Consider the following 13,965-nt stretch of genomic DNA (forward strand, 5'->3'; position numbering starts at 1 on the left):
AACTAAATCAATAAAAGAATTAAACTTTTATAAATTGCATTTTGACAAGTATCAGATACCGTTAAGCTTTGATATTATGAATTCCTTGGAGGAGATGCAAACAAGAAGGGCCGCAGTTAGAGATCCAAACAATCAAAGAGGCTTGTTAACATGCGCTGTCAAATGCATCAGTGCTATTAATTACTACAAATTAATGTGACTCTCTCTTCCTCTGGTGATTGGAATAATAATCAGCTAGATTCATGGAATGAGCACAGAGAACATATGCAACCCTGCCAAAAATAATAAGTTAAGAAACCAGTAGACATTTGCAATCTTTATGCTTACAGGCTTGATAATTTGCTTGTTGCTAGTGTGTCCCACTTTACACCATCCTTCTGATTGCTGGGGACCGGTTAATCTGCAACCCAAATAGACACACTGTCACTCCTGGTGGCAGCAGCACTTGTCCTGATGACAGACTCTTTATTTTCATCTGCAGAGGTGTGACAGTAGGAGGTCCAGCATCTGGAGCCCGGCCGGTCAGCGCCATGGCCCACCCTGCTCCCACAGAACCATCAGTAGCTCCTGCACCCTGCAGGCAACTGGGTTCTGGGAGTGAGAACAGTGCTTCCCACACAGAGGGAGCATGAAAATAATAAAAACATGGCATTTGTCTGGCAAGCTCCCATCCTATTTCAGTAGTCCAAGGCAGAAATCCACTGTGCTCTTGTATGCCAGTGAAATCGCATTTCCAGTGCAAGTACAGAAACAAGACAGTCTGAAAGGCACCTTCCCAGTGGAAAATTAACCACCCTCATGCTGCAACTTCATCCTATGCTCAAACAGCAGTGCCCTTGCCATAGCTGTAGAGCGAAGCCAGTTGCTTCCAGTTCAAACAACCCTTCACAAAGAGCACCACAGAGCTCTGAGCATCTCTCACACCATTCTTGTGGTTTCACCACTGCCACAAAACAGAGCAGTCTTCCTGTAGTCTTATAAAGTCTTATAAAGGACCCTTCTAGCTATGGGGGCTTTCAGAAATGCTCTGTATTTTTCCCTGACCACATGACCAGAAAAGAGAGTTGGAGAGAAGGTTCTTGGGGATGAGGGAAGCAGGGAAGAGGTTTCATGGCTCAGTGGCGGATCACTCACTCACTGCCTCCACTGCCTTTCCTCTGGCCCAGCTGTGTGACACAGCACCCACAGGGCGGTATGCAGTAGCCCTAGTGCTTTCAGACCCCTTGGCACTGGGACCAGGGACCGCAACCCAGCCGAGGTGGCAGCACAAACACACGTCAGGCTGTAGCAAGGCTGCAGCAGAGGCAGCCAGACCTGGGGACACCCGCGTGTCCCCCTGCAGGGCTCAGTCACCAGGCTTGAAGCCGGGTCTGAAGGCAGGGCGTGGGAAGAGGAGCAGATGTTTTTCCTCTCCCCTTACCCATAAAATTGACAGATAATCATTTTGTGTTCATTTCAGCACTGTAACCTAAAACCTAGCCCAACCTTTGCCCAGGGGACAACGGCACCAGGCAGGGTGGCACAGAGCTTACAGCCCCTGGAATGGAAACAGGGCCCTCGCCTGCTCAGGGAGCTACTCTGACAGGCATCCCCTCATGCAGAATAGCAGGCACCATGATGGAACTAAGAGACATATTCTGGACATAGCAAGATGAATTATCCTGGCACCGTCTGGTAGCAGTTCCTCATTTCTGAGGGTATTTAAAACTTAATTCGGGCTTGGGCAGTGACAAATAAGTCTCAGATCTCACCTGGCTTTGGTAACCTCTTGACCTAGGCATATCACGTAATTTGTCTGAGGCTGTGGATCTCGACATTTTGCTGTTGTGTCTATTCTCTATTCTAGATAGACTGCCGGACACTACCCCAATAGCACCCTGGTAATCCTGGATAGATCCTTGCTGAAGAAAGGGCAAAACAAGAGCTCTGTGCCTTACTTGCAGCAAGTGCAGCATAAAAGTTGATCACATTTAGGCATGTTCTCCCAGCTGGAAACCATAATGGACCACAGCCACAAAGAATTAGCATTCCCAAATACCTAATGGCAAGGGGGACATTCATTATTACTATTACAATTATCATTATTTTAAATATGAACTTAAATTACACACTCTAAATGCTGCTCATGATTGCTCCAGCACATATATATCCATGCATGTACATATACATTTATATGCTCGAGTCTCTATATAAATAAATAATCCCTTCAGACAGAACAGCATGACAGCAAAAGCTTTCAGATGAAAACATGGTGTGAAAATGTAGCGTGTCTCTTCTCTTTATGTTCTATGGCAAATGCAAACGAAATTTATTGCTTAAAATATGTTCAATCATTTTTATCTGACTACCTGTAGATGCTCTATATGGCTCTGTACAAGAGCTCTCTCCTGCAGAGAGTCTGGTTTATTACAAGCACACTTCCATTCTTTCACATGTCTTCATGAATTTGAAGGAACTGCTTAGAATTTGTCACTTATTTTTAACAATATAATTTTCTTTGGAAGGAACATTCTTGCTAAGCTTGACATGTGATATTTAATTGCATATTGACCACTCAGTATTACTTTAATGCTTCCTGTCAGCTACAGTACAGCAGGCAGAGTTCAAGCAACACATTTGCCTGGAGTTCAGTATTCATTTAAATCAAATTTGTCAGCTTTCAATTTTTTTAAATGTAATATTTTATTTTTATTAAACGCAAGTTAATAATGCCTTGTCGGGCCAAGGGCATGTTTTAATGTGAACAACTCGGATGTTAAGTGAAATTGGAACCATAACACTCTGTTAATAGAGTCATACAATCATCCTAATGCCAGCGCCTCAACCTAACACAAGCACACTCTGGATTCATGTTGGGTTATTTCAGGGAGCTTTTCAGATACGGAAAAACACCCACACATCTGACTGCATGCACGCACACACGTTTTACAAGCATGTGCTCCTGGGCACGAGAGCCTACAACACTACTTACACATACACACATGCTGTTTCTCCTCTTCACAAGGCATCCTGCTTTACTTGTGTCATTGCAGCTTGGGTTATGAGTGCTGTCTGTTCTTAGCTTCAGCTCTAGTTTTTGATGATGCTACCTACAGTTAATTTTTTGACAATGTTTATGTATGCAAGCACACATACAAACAGCTTTTGTACAGGGAAGATGCACAACAAACGTACCTTCCTAAATACATGCAATTGAGTGAATGCTTGGGTGCATTATATACATGTCCATTTAATAACAAAGTGTTCATGCATCACCAGGGTGGGATAATTTCCTCTGTGTTCACTACACCATGCAGGACACGCACCCACAAGTGACAGCTGATCACTCGAGTCAAGAGCTATCCCTCTTTCCACTCACAAAGATGAATGGCACAGTAATGATGATCAGCCATCGTGTGTTACAGGGTAACGAGATGGACGAAGGCTTCTAAATACACCGTGAACTGCAGCAACGTAAAATAACATCGCACATAGTGGTGAAGCATCACACCTTTAGGTAGCATTTCGCAGAATCAGGACCAGACCAGACCCATGATGCACGCTGTGACCGTGCTCCCCAGTGCCACATCCATGCCATTCAGGAAACGGTAATGGCACATTATGCCTTTCACCTCCTAAATCACCAGCTCCAAAGGAGTGTGGGTCAGCAGTGGCAGACCCATCCCCATCTGACAGCTGTGCCAGGGTGGTGGCAGCACAGAGGTGGCCCATGCACACCAGTGGCCCCATCACTGGTTCCCAGCACAGCTGACACTAATTGGCACCCACATCAGCAGCTCAGCATGGAGGGGCCAAGGGCCAGTGGTCAAACACACCCTGCTCCCCTGAGCAGGGCTGGAACAGGGGAGCCGTTCCCCCAGCACTTTCTGCAGCCACCACTGCTATTACAGAGCGGGATAACAACAGTGATAGAGGTGCAGAGAGGTTATGCAGCACTTCCCAGTGACATTTGAAAGGAACGGGAAAGGAACTGCCGCTATAGAGAGGTGTAGAGGTAGGAAGGTTTGGGGCTGCACCGCAGCCATAAAGGCACCTTCCAAGCCCATGGCACCCACAGGCAGAACATGCCCTGTCTGTGGTTCAGCAGGGATCAGTCAGGACACGTGGGTTTCCCAGCAGGTACCTGCATGACCTCAACAGCGGTGCAAGGAGACAGTTCCCAAGCTCATGTCTGTCTTGGCCAGTGCCCAGGGTCCCTGGTCAGTGCTGGTGGTGGGGCAGCACCCAGCACAGAGCCCAGCTCAGGAACTGCTTAGGGATGGAGCTCAGCATCCAGCACACACCTCTGTACCCTAATGTAATTCTTCTTTCACTGTGATTTTATCCTGAGTCCTCTCATTGTTACACAAGAACATGGATGCACTCAATGTTTTGAGGTAGTGGGATTGGAGCCAGGGCTGTGCACCAGCTCCTCACCCCTCCCTGCTGCCTGAGAGCAAGCAGGGAACCCCCTGCAGGGGGAGGAAGCAGCTGCACCCCATCACCCAGCTCACCCAGCCCACTTTCCCACCAAGGGAAACACTTTCCAACATGCCTCCCTGTGCAAAGAGGTAGGGAAACCTTCTAGCAGACTGTCAGGCATTTTATGGCCACTGTGCTTGTTGCCTTTGGGAGATCAGTAAGGTTTTCATGGTGGAGCCATTGCAGCTGTGTTTGTAGGCCTTGCATGCATCAGCCCGCTGTATGCCTTGCAATACTGGAGCACTGCTCACCACAGCAAGTACTGTGCATCTCCTGCCCCAGGCCAGTGCCCCAGATTTATATTGGCACAGTGCAATTAGAGGCAGAACAGTTACATCATCATGGAACTGGTGTAAGAGAAAGTCAGCCCACAGAGATTCACATATTCATTCAGACTGTCCAGACATAATAAGGCTGTCCAGATTCTAATGATCAAAAATGCACACAGTTGGCAATAAGGCATATATATTAATTATAACTGCACAGTTCAAACATGAGCTACTTTGCATAAGAGTAATTAGAATCACAATTGACCTTTTGTAGAAGTGTAGGGTTATGCTTAATTCTAGCCACCAGCATTCAAAACATTTAAATACTATTCCTACTTCTTAATGCATAACCATATAGCTATGAAATGGCTTTCAAACGATAACAGAAAAGGACTTGTTCCCCATGCAGGGAACATAGGAGGCTCTGTTCTTTACACCAAAGACTTAAGAGTGCAAGAAAACATTAATATATGAAAGCAAAAGTAAAAAATAAATACGTTTAAAAGCTAAATGAATTACCACCAGAAAAGCAGTTATATTTATGCTTTATCTAAGAATGCTCAAATAAAGAAGATAATGTTCAGTCATGTGGGACTCCTACCTCTTTGCTTCTCTGCTTTTCTATACTAGCTGTTTATTATTTCCCATAATGGCCAGGGGAATCCCTGTCCTTGATGAAGAACACCCATGCAAAGCAGTGTGGCATCCTCACCTTCTTCCTTCCCAGCAGCCTGGGCTGAACCTTTCCCAGAGCCAGCCTCACTCTCAGGGAGTGAAAAGCATCAGCCAGCAAACACCTCTGCAGGAAGAAAATGGGAAAAGACCTCTTGATTTTAGCTGCCTTTTAGAGGCTACCAGATGTTTTGCAAGTCCTTCTCCATGCCAGTATATCTGGCAAGAAAAACACCAGTAATTTTGAGGGCAAGGTTTGGAGGGTCTGTCAGAGAGCAGGAATGTTTCATGTGAGCAGGGACAGCTGGGGCAAGCCTACCATTTGCAAACGTCCCGGTGGTTGTGCTTTCAATAGGTGGCACTTATGAATAATAATAATAATAAGCATAATCTATCTTGTGCCTAGGCAGGAGAGAAAACATAAGTGGACAAGCCTGAAGGCATGGCCATCTATTAAAGGTTGCTTGGGAATTCTCTGCAGAGTTAGGGCAAAACTGTGCTGCTAAACACGGCTGGGGGATTTGCATGTTTAAGAAAACAGGACTAATTGAAAATCATTCTCTTCTGGATGAGTGATTTACATTTTTTACAGATCACATTATAGAGAGGAAAATACAGTTTTGCCCTTTTATTGCTTATTTGATTGCCAGCTTTCATTGTTAACTTTCTCTTTTATTACACAGATGCAGTACAGAACATCAAAAAACACCCAAGTAACAAGGCATTATACACACCTAAAGTCTAAGCCCTGCAGAAACACACAGCCCTGCTCTGTTCTGTGCCTGTTTGTAGACACCTTGATTTAAGTACCCAGGGCTCAGGATCTCAGTAATTATATATGAAAACAATTAGGAAATTGCATAAAAATCACTGTATCCTAGCTAGCACTGCAGATGTAACCCAGGTCTATTCCCCCCACAGTGGTGAGGGCAGTACATCATCAGGGAAAGATGTAGCCGATTTTAGAGTAGTCCAAGAAATTGTGAGGTAAGCATCTTGGATTTTCCCCAGAGAAATAGCCAGACTAACCATTATTTTATATCTGCTTACATTATGCTATTATGCTTTATTCCAAAAGAAAGAAAAAAAATGGTGTTATTTTAAAAAGAATAAGTACATTTTTAGCTCGGGTGAACACACCTCCTTTGTGCTGCTAAGCAGAAAGCAGGCCCAGCCATGTTCCCAAGGCATTCTTGTTCCCTTGGGAGTACAAGGAATAAACTCTGCATCACAGGGAGGCAACAGAGCCCAGGAGAGCACTCTGCCATGCCAGGACCAAGCCTTGCAGAGAAGAGAGACTCTGAGCATTTACCTGCAAGCCAAGGGCAGGAGGCAAGGAGGAGCTCTCCAGGAGGACTTCAGGGACTCTTCAGCTCATATCTGGGTGAAGCCACCTCACTCATACAAGGAGAGGCTATCATCATTCTATAAAGAAAATAAAAAAATAGTAAACACAACAGTAAGCAATTTCCAAATACATCAGTCAGCTTATGCCCAACTCCACTAGAGTCAGCATCCTCACCCCCTGTATAGAGAGCAATAGCCACCCAAGTCACTACTAAGGCGAGAGCCCCTTCCTCAGTGCTTATCTGCCACACCTCGAGTAACCCAGCTGCAGGAGATTATCTGCATGCTGGTGTTTTAATTGAAAATGGCTGTACGAGGAGCAGAGAACCTAATCGTGTTAGTATTAATAATAAGTGCATGGGGGGTGGGGGGGAACAGCCGCAATTTAACAACATGTAGCACAGCTGGCAGCTGTGTAAGCCAATGTACGCGCACACACATGCGTGCGCGCGCGCACACACACACACACACAGAGACAGAGACAGTAACAAGAATCTGAAAAAGCAAAACTCATGGGATGGATAATGCATCAAACGTTTCAGTTTCAGTATTGCTGTTGGCCAAAGGAGAATCTACCAGCATGGGAAGAAACCTGTCTCCAATCTTGCTGAAGCCCCAGGAGGATGAACTCAGGGGCAGCTGACGTGATTGTGCCCCACTGTCCCCTCACAGCAGGGGTTGTGCCAGGCTGGCTGCTAGCCTGGGTGTCCCACCTCCACCTCTGGGTGCTGCCAGGGAGCAGGAACTAGTGCTGGGAAGGGAAGGGGGAGGCAAGAGGTACCCAGTATTGGGATTCCTCTCTGCTGCTAATCGTCACTGTGCATGTGAACTGGGTGTAAAGCATTCCCACGTCAGAGCTGTAGCTGTACATAGGTGTAAATTACAGTACAGGGTTCAAGGCAGCACTCAGCCATGCCCAAGCTGCCTAATTAGCAGTTGTTAGTGTGGCAGAGCTATAAAGTGCTAATATTCAAATGTTATGACTGTGCTGCCTCTTGCCAAAATCCACAAAGTGTTTGGAAGCTGGCTGGCGTTAGACTAAACTCTCTTCCCTTGCAAGTGGAGGATCAAAGGCAGCCGTGCTAATTAACCCTTCTTTTGAGTATATCTATGGTGAAACCATAGCACCACATCTGTGCTGCCACCGCTGCACTGCCTGGCCACAGGATACAATGCTGCAGTGGCAGTCCCCTCTTTCGGTTCAGCCTCTCTCTGTCCCAAGCGAGGCAGCCCCCTAATTTGGGAGCTGCTGCTCTGGGTATCAAAGATGAAGAATCGAGTATTTGTGTGTATGTCTATTATTGTAAAGCAAAACCCTTTGCATTGCACAGCCAACCTCCAAAACACAGCCTACAGGACTGGAGAAAAGCATCCATGTAACATATACTACTTGACATTGCCCATGGCTAAATGTGGGGAACAAGATGTTCTCCACGGCCATACCAGGCTCCCTCAGTCATACCCGCTTTAATGCAAACCCCTCTGCAAGGAGACGTCCCTGGCCACGGTTTCTGTTGTGAGCAAAGACAGAAGGGAGAGCACAGCGTGCATCTGCCAAAGCATGGCAAACGGCGAAAGCAGCACAGGGGTTCGGCTGTGCACACATCAACCACAACGGGCAGGAGCATGCCCCTGGTTCAGTTAATTTCAGAGTTATTTTGTCTGGTTAGCATCAAAGACACCTCTTACTCCTGCATGTTGTTCACATCCCACTAATTTCATAAATGGCAGCATATGTCCGACCCCCCATTGCACTTATGCCTTAAATCCCCTGGGAAGCTCCATGCTACATGAAGCCATCCACCCACGGTGCAGAGCCACTCAGGAGGGCCAGCTCCCCCAGGGACTCTGCCACACACTCAAGGGTGGCCTGGCCAAAGGGCTTCAGGCCAACCTGAATGCACCGATGCTGGCAACCAAAGAGCCCAAGCCACCTCTCTCAGAAACTTGTCAAGAGAGGGTATCTTCATTTTATGTCATCATCACAATTGCCTACATCCCCAAAGACTTGACATCCATATAGCTGGTTGATTAGCAGATCCGGTTTTACTGACAGAGCTTGATCCAAATCCACCAAAACTAGAAACCTGCTGAGTCCAGGCTGTGCCTTCGTGCAGGGAAGGCTGTGGTGGGCAGCTGGCTCTGTTAGCCCCCAGAGCCCCGGCCAATGAGGCTTCCAATGCTGGGCTTGGCCAGCACATACGGGCACATGGAGAGCCAGACAGAGCTGGAAGCCTGACATCAACCTTTGAAAAGTGCCTATTTCCAGCATCTTACAGCTAAAAATGTAATTCTCATCAAAAGCAGAGGACCTGCCCAGCAAGAAGGATGTCGCAGAGCTGGGCTCAATCACACTGCGCAGGAGGGGACGTCCCTTCACCCCAGAAGCGAATGTGTGCCTGCAGCACAGCATAGATTAATAGTGCAGCCGCCTCTTCTGTGCAGAAACCAAAGCCCAGCCACCCCGCTTCACACACACAAACTTCACAGACGCACTATAGGATATTCATTACTAAGTATGTTGTATTTTCAACATGAAAAATATTCCCTAGTGTTAGTTACATTATTTGTTTCACACGGAGGGAATTAACATTCCTGTGGCTCAGAAAAGAGGCACGTGCCACCAGGACAAGCAAACGTGATTCTTTCTTTGTTTTCACAGGTCCTGGTGCAGCTGCTGCAGGTCTCACAGATACATTTCAGGCCAGTGCCAACGTCCAACACCCCTTCAGGAGCAATTCAATAGCTCCAGGTCTGGGGAAGGGAAGGGTTCCAGCCTCTTCACCTGTTCACGCTACGGAATCATGGGGCAGCATCAGTTCCCCAGTATTTGTTTATGCCTTCCATAAAATACTTCAAATTAAAAAAAAAAAAAAAAGTGGGGATGTTAGATTACTGTCTCATTTACCCCAAAGTAACTCTGGAATAAACAAACTGTCCTGTCAATAACCAAACACATCAACGAGCTGATCTGGCCCAGTGGCTTTATTTGTAGAGCTCTGCTCCACCTCCCAATTTTAAAAGGGATCTGTTCATGCTCTGAGGCAAATCTCATTTTCAATCTCAAACATTTTACGCAATATTTTAGCGGGCTATTTTTTGCTGCTGTACAGTTGTCAATTTTAAGTATTATCAATAATGTATTCTTCCACATAACCTCTTTAACACTTACAATAAAATAAAATAAAATAAAAACACATCAACAAAAAATTGTCTTCACTTGGCAATGCTGTGTGAATGTTAAATTTCCCATATTGCAATGCAGCCGTTGCTATAAAACTCTGAGGGCGGATTAACGCTCTTCTGGTACTTCACTGTATCAGAACATGGATTTGCAGACAACAGCTGCAGCAAATTCCCTTGACTGAGAAGAATTACAAGTATTATCACCTAGATCATTAAACTGGGTTCATAGATTGCAGAATGTCTTCAATCAATTCATCTAAGATAACTTGAAGCCAGCTGGACCCCCTCAGTGAGAACTTGACTTAATTGGCCAATAAGTGGCTGGAAAAGGTGCATGCTATTTGATAAAATTACAGACTGAAGAAGTGATTACAGTTTGGAGAACCACGGAGGGTAGCCTCCGGGTCAGCCCTTTTGGAGAGGGCTAAGTTAATGTCCACTATTAAGTGCTGCTGTGAAAAATGTTGGCCCACTCGGTGCTCAGATGTAAAGTGTACCCAGGTCATTCCTCAGCTGATGGAGAGGGAGATGTGCACATTTATCAATGCTTTGGCCTCATTTCTGCCTTGGTAATAGTCATGCACTAACGACTGCTGGCAGTTTCATCGTTTTCTGTGTACCCTTCGTTTTATTGGCATAACTAAAATATTATCTGAGCAAAGCAAACCATCTGCTAAAGAAAAACATTTTCCTTCAATTATGTCCCATGAGTCTTTTCTTAAGAAAGGTTAAAGCACCAGGAAGTTGAAAAATATACATTAGTTTGTTTTTATTCTTTCCAATCTATCGCAACAACACTCGCTTTTTACCAGATAAGTGTCTACGTATTTACCACTGCAAAATGTTAGGGAATGTGCCTAGCTCTGGAAAGGCGGTGAATTCACAACATCAGATTAGTGTGTAAGCACAAGTCATTATTCAAAAGCAATTGCCCATCTCCCCCCTCCCCCTTTACAAAAGATAGAAAAGATTGCATAAGTAATTTCTCCATGCTTTTATACTTAATAATGAAGGAGAGCAGGTCATTTGCAGAAAAGCAAAAATTTTAAAAATGGAGCTGCAAAGAAATGACCACACTACCCGAGGGTGCTAAACATCATGGGAACCCAGAGCTTGATCCTGCTGGTGCCCTGTGAGCCGGACTCCCATTGACCTTGGCAGGGAGACACCGCACGTGGGTGCCTCAGAAGCATGAACCCTTTTTGTCAGAGACCCCCAAGACAGGGCTTGCAGTCGCTTCTGCACAGAGCCCGTGGATCTGCTGTGTTGCTGAGGCTGCATAATTTTCATGGATTGGATAATTTTCACGGGTTTTGTTTTGTTATTTTTAAATCCTTACCTTTTACAGAGCTAGCTCCAAGACTCAAATGTCTGATGCATACGTTCAGAAGTAGCTTGGGCTCATTTTTAGGATTTTTTGCTGATGGGTAAGTTGTTGTAATAGTAAATGGTGCAACATACAACTGAAAGCCTAGGGGTTGCATAGTTATCTAGGTATACACAAACCACCAATTAATGAACTGTTGAAGGACACATTACACATTTTATCATCAAAATAGGGATGGATGTTGCTCTGGCAAAATGATTTCAGGTTGCAGGTATTACGTCAGAAAAATTTCTACTTAAGTTCAAGGAATTAAATACCTACTTTCTTAAAATATTTTCCTTTCATATGCTGGAAAAACTGCCAGAATCCAGTTTTATTTCAACTATGGACAGAAATTATTTTGCCAGTTGGTTGCTAGATCTCCTACCTTATAACAACACATATGTTTCTTCCCAAATAATGAGACGAGTCCTGACCTGAACCAGCCACAGAGCATGGCCAACCCTGGCACAGGTTGAGCAAAGCTGCGTAGCTAAAATATTGCCTGCAATATTTAGATTAAACATCTTTTTGTAGAAGCTTTCTTAAGAAAGAGCGCATCATTTTTATTTTATCCCTTCCTGTGGGGAGAGGGTGCCCATTTCTAAATGTTTCTGCTTAAAGCCATCCATTTTAGCCATCCAAAAATGATTTTTCACTTTGAAATTTTATGTAGAAATTGAGAAAGAAATTGAAAAGGTGTCAATGCAAAGCAAAATGTCTCCAGCTTGTCACCCACACCATGCACCAGCCCCTCTGCCTCCAACCCAGTTTTAGGTACCCCAGCCTCTAGTGGCACAAAGCTGCAACTGTAGGGCCCTGTGTCCACCTGAGTATGCCAAGTAGCCATGGGCACATCATCTCCCTCCACCTGCCCACGATGGGAAGGGAAAACTGATAGATTTGTACATTACTTTTTCATATCAATGTCCCCAGCACTGCCACTGCCCCAATAAGCTTGTGCCACGCCTGTGGTCACTCATGCTGTCACACAGCCTAGGGCACCAGGCTCCAGACACACGGAACTGTCGCTTGCAAATTTAGAAAACTATTTTTAAAGCAAAATAAGCAAACAGCTGTGCTTTTGCTGCCTGCCAGAAAGATCACCAAGCAAAGAGTTGCCAGGGGGGATTTCAGTGGCCAAGAGGACAGGCCTGGTGGGGCAGGACCTCTGCTCTGGCTCTCAGCTTCCACACCAAACGGCAGTGACAGCCTTCAAGAGCCCGGCCTGCCTGGGCCTTCAGGGGGAGGCTCTGTCCAGCCGAGCAACATAGGCTCACTCAGCAGCCCTCACAACAACTGAGGGCTTCCACCTCTGAAGGGAAAACCAGTCCTGGTGTCTCTCACCATGCTGGGACTGAAGGACAAGGCCACCTTCAGCTGAGGTCCACCACAGGACCTCAGTCCAGCCTCGTCCCTGGCTCACCACCTGCAGATGTCTCCAGCTTCCCCTCAGGACAGATCCAGAGGAGAAGCTGGCTTGCAACCAAATGAACACCCTGGTCTCTCACCTTCACGTACAGGCCAGAGCTGGGCTGCATGCCGTGCAGGATTCATTGTTTCCCTGATGCAGCCCCAGGATCCACCTGACCACCACAGTACTGCAGCTCCCACTCCACCAAGCAAGCACTTTCCTTGCTATTCTGGTCACAAGCAAAACCTCAAGAGCTAGGACTCAAAAAAGAAGACAATTCAGACTTTTTTTATTATTATTTTTAATTTTTTAAGATTTTTACAACCTCAACCTCATCCCACTGCTCCAGAAGTTCTGAGGTGCATGGCTGCCATGCTGAGCACCCATTGCCCCAGCCAAGCTATTGCACATTTCTGAAGTGCCTGGGCTGGCTGCAGAGTACCAACCGGGTACAAGGCAAGTCCCTCTTCTGGGTGTTCCTGTAGTAGAGCCCAAGGCAACTCCACAGGTATGCAGCAGCCACCCCTGCAGGACGTTCCTGGCTCACCTGCTGCTAGGCTGGAGGACAGGGAGCAGGACCAGGACCAGGGACAGGAACACATGGATCCTATGGCTGAGCTATAGGAAATACAAGTATTTAACATGCCCTGAGCACGCAGACAAGACCCAAGCACTTTACTCATCTAAATAATGAAATCACAATTCAAGGTCCACTTTGGCATGTTGCAAACAAATTGCCCTCCATCAGCATCTTTAATTATCAGTAGATGCAGAACTAGCTCAGATAACCTTTCCTTCTGTGTCTTTCAGGACCCAGAACACGGTGCAGAGAGGAGGCCATTTGTACATGGAGTAGAAAAGGCTATTTTCTGTTTACTTTGAGGAAGCCTCGTATTGACTTCCATTTATCTTCTGATAAGTCCTTGTCCAACGCAGCTTGGAACATAATCTGTTCCAAGGGCAGGTGCTCCTTAATGAGAGAACTGAAATCTCTTTCTTTTTTTTCCCTCCATTCATTAAAAGGAAAAGAGAGAGGGGGGAAAAAAGAAGAGAGTTAGAAAATGGCATGAAAGCATATTACCAGTAAATTGTTTCCACTGTGTTTGTGACTGTTCTTAATGTTTTATGAATATGCTAAAAAATTTGCTCAGGCATTTTTCCTTGGGCACTCTAGTTAATTACTTATTCAGAGTGCTTCTACTCTGTTCCTTGCAAAATGTGTTGTGCATTAATTCTGATTATGTACAAAA

The 13,965-nt window shown here is 45.6% G+C and overlaps 1 long non-coding RNA gene across 1 annotated transcript; it reads right to left on the minus strand.

Moving 5' to 3' along the window:
- Positions 1-3,893: 3,893 nt before the first annotated feature.
- On the minus strand, positions 3,894-7,058 carry LOC310903107. The gene is made up of 3 exons (XR_014587280.1): positions 6,925-7,058; positions 6,715-6,827; positions 3,894-5,529 (listed from the first exon to the last, which is right to left on the minus strand). It is a non-coding gene; the product is annotated as an uncharacterized lncRNA (long non-coding RNA).
- Positions 7,059-13,965: the final 6,907 nt, after the last annotated feature.

Source organism: Anser anser (genome assembly GCF_964211835.1).
Source record: "Anser anser genome assembly, chromosome: 8".
NCBI lineage: Eukaryota > Metazoa > Chordata > Aves > Anseriformes > Anatidae > Anser > Anser anser.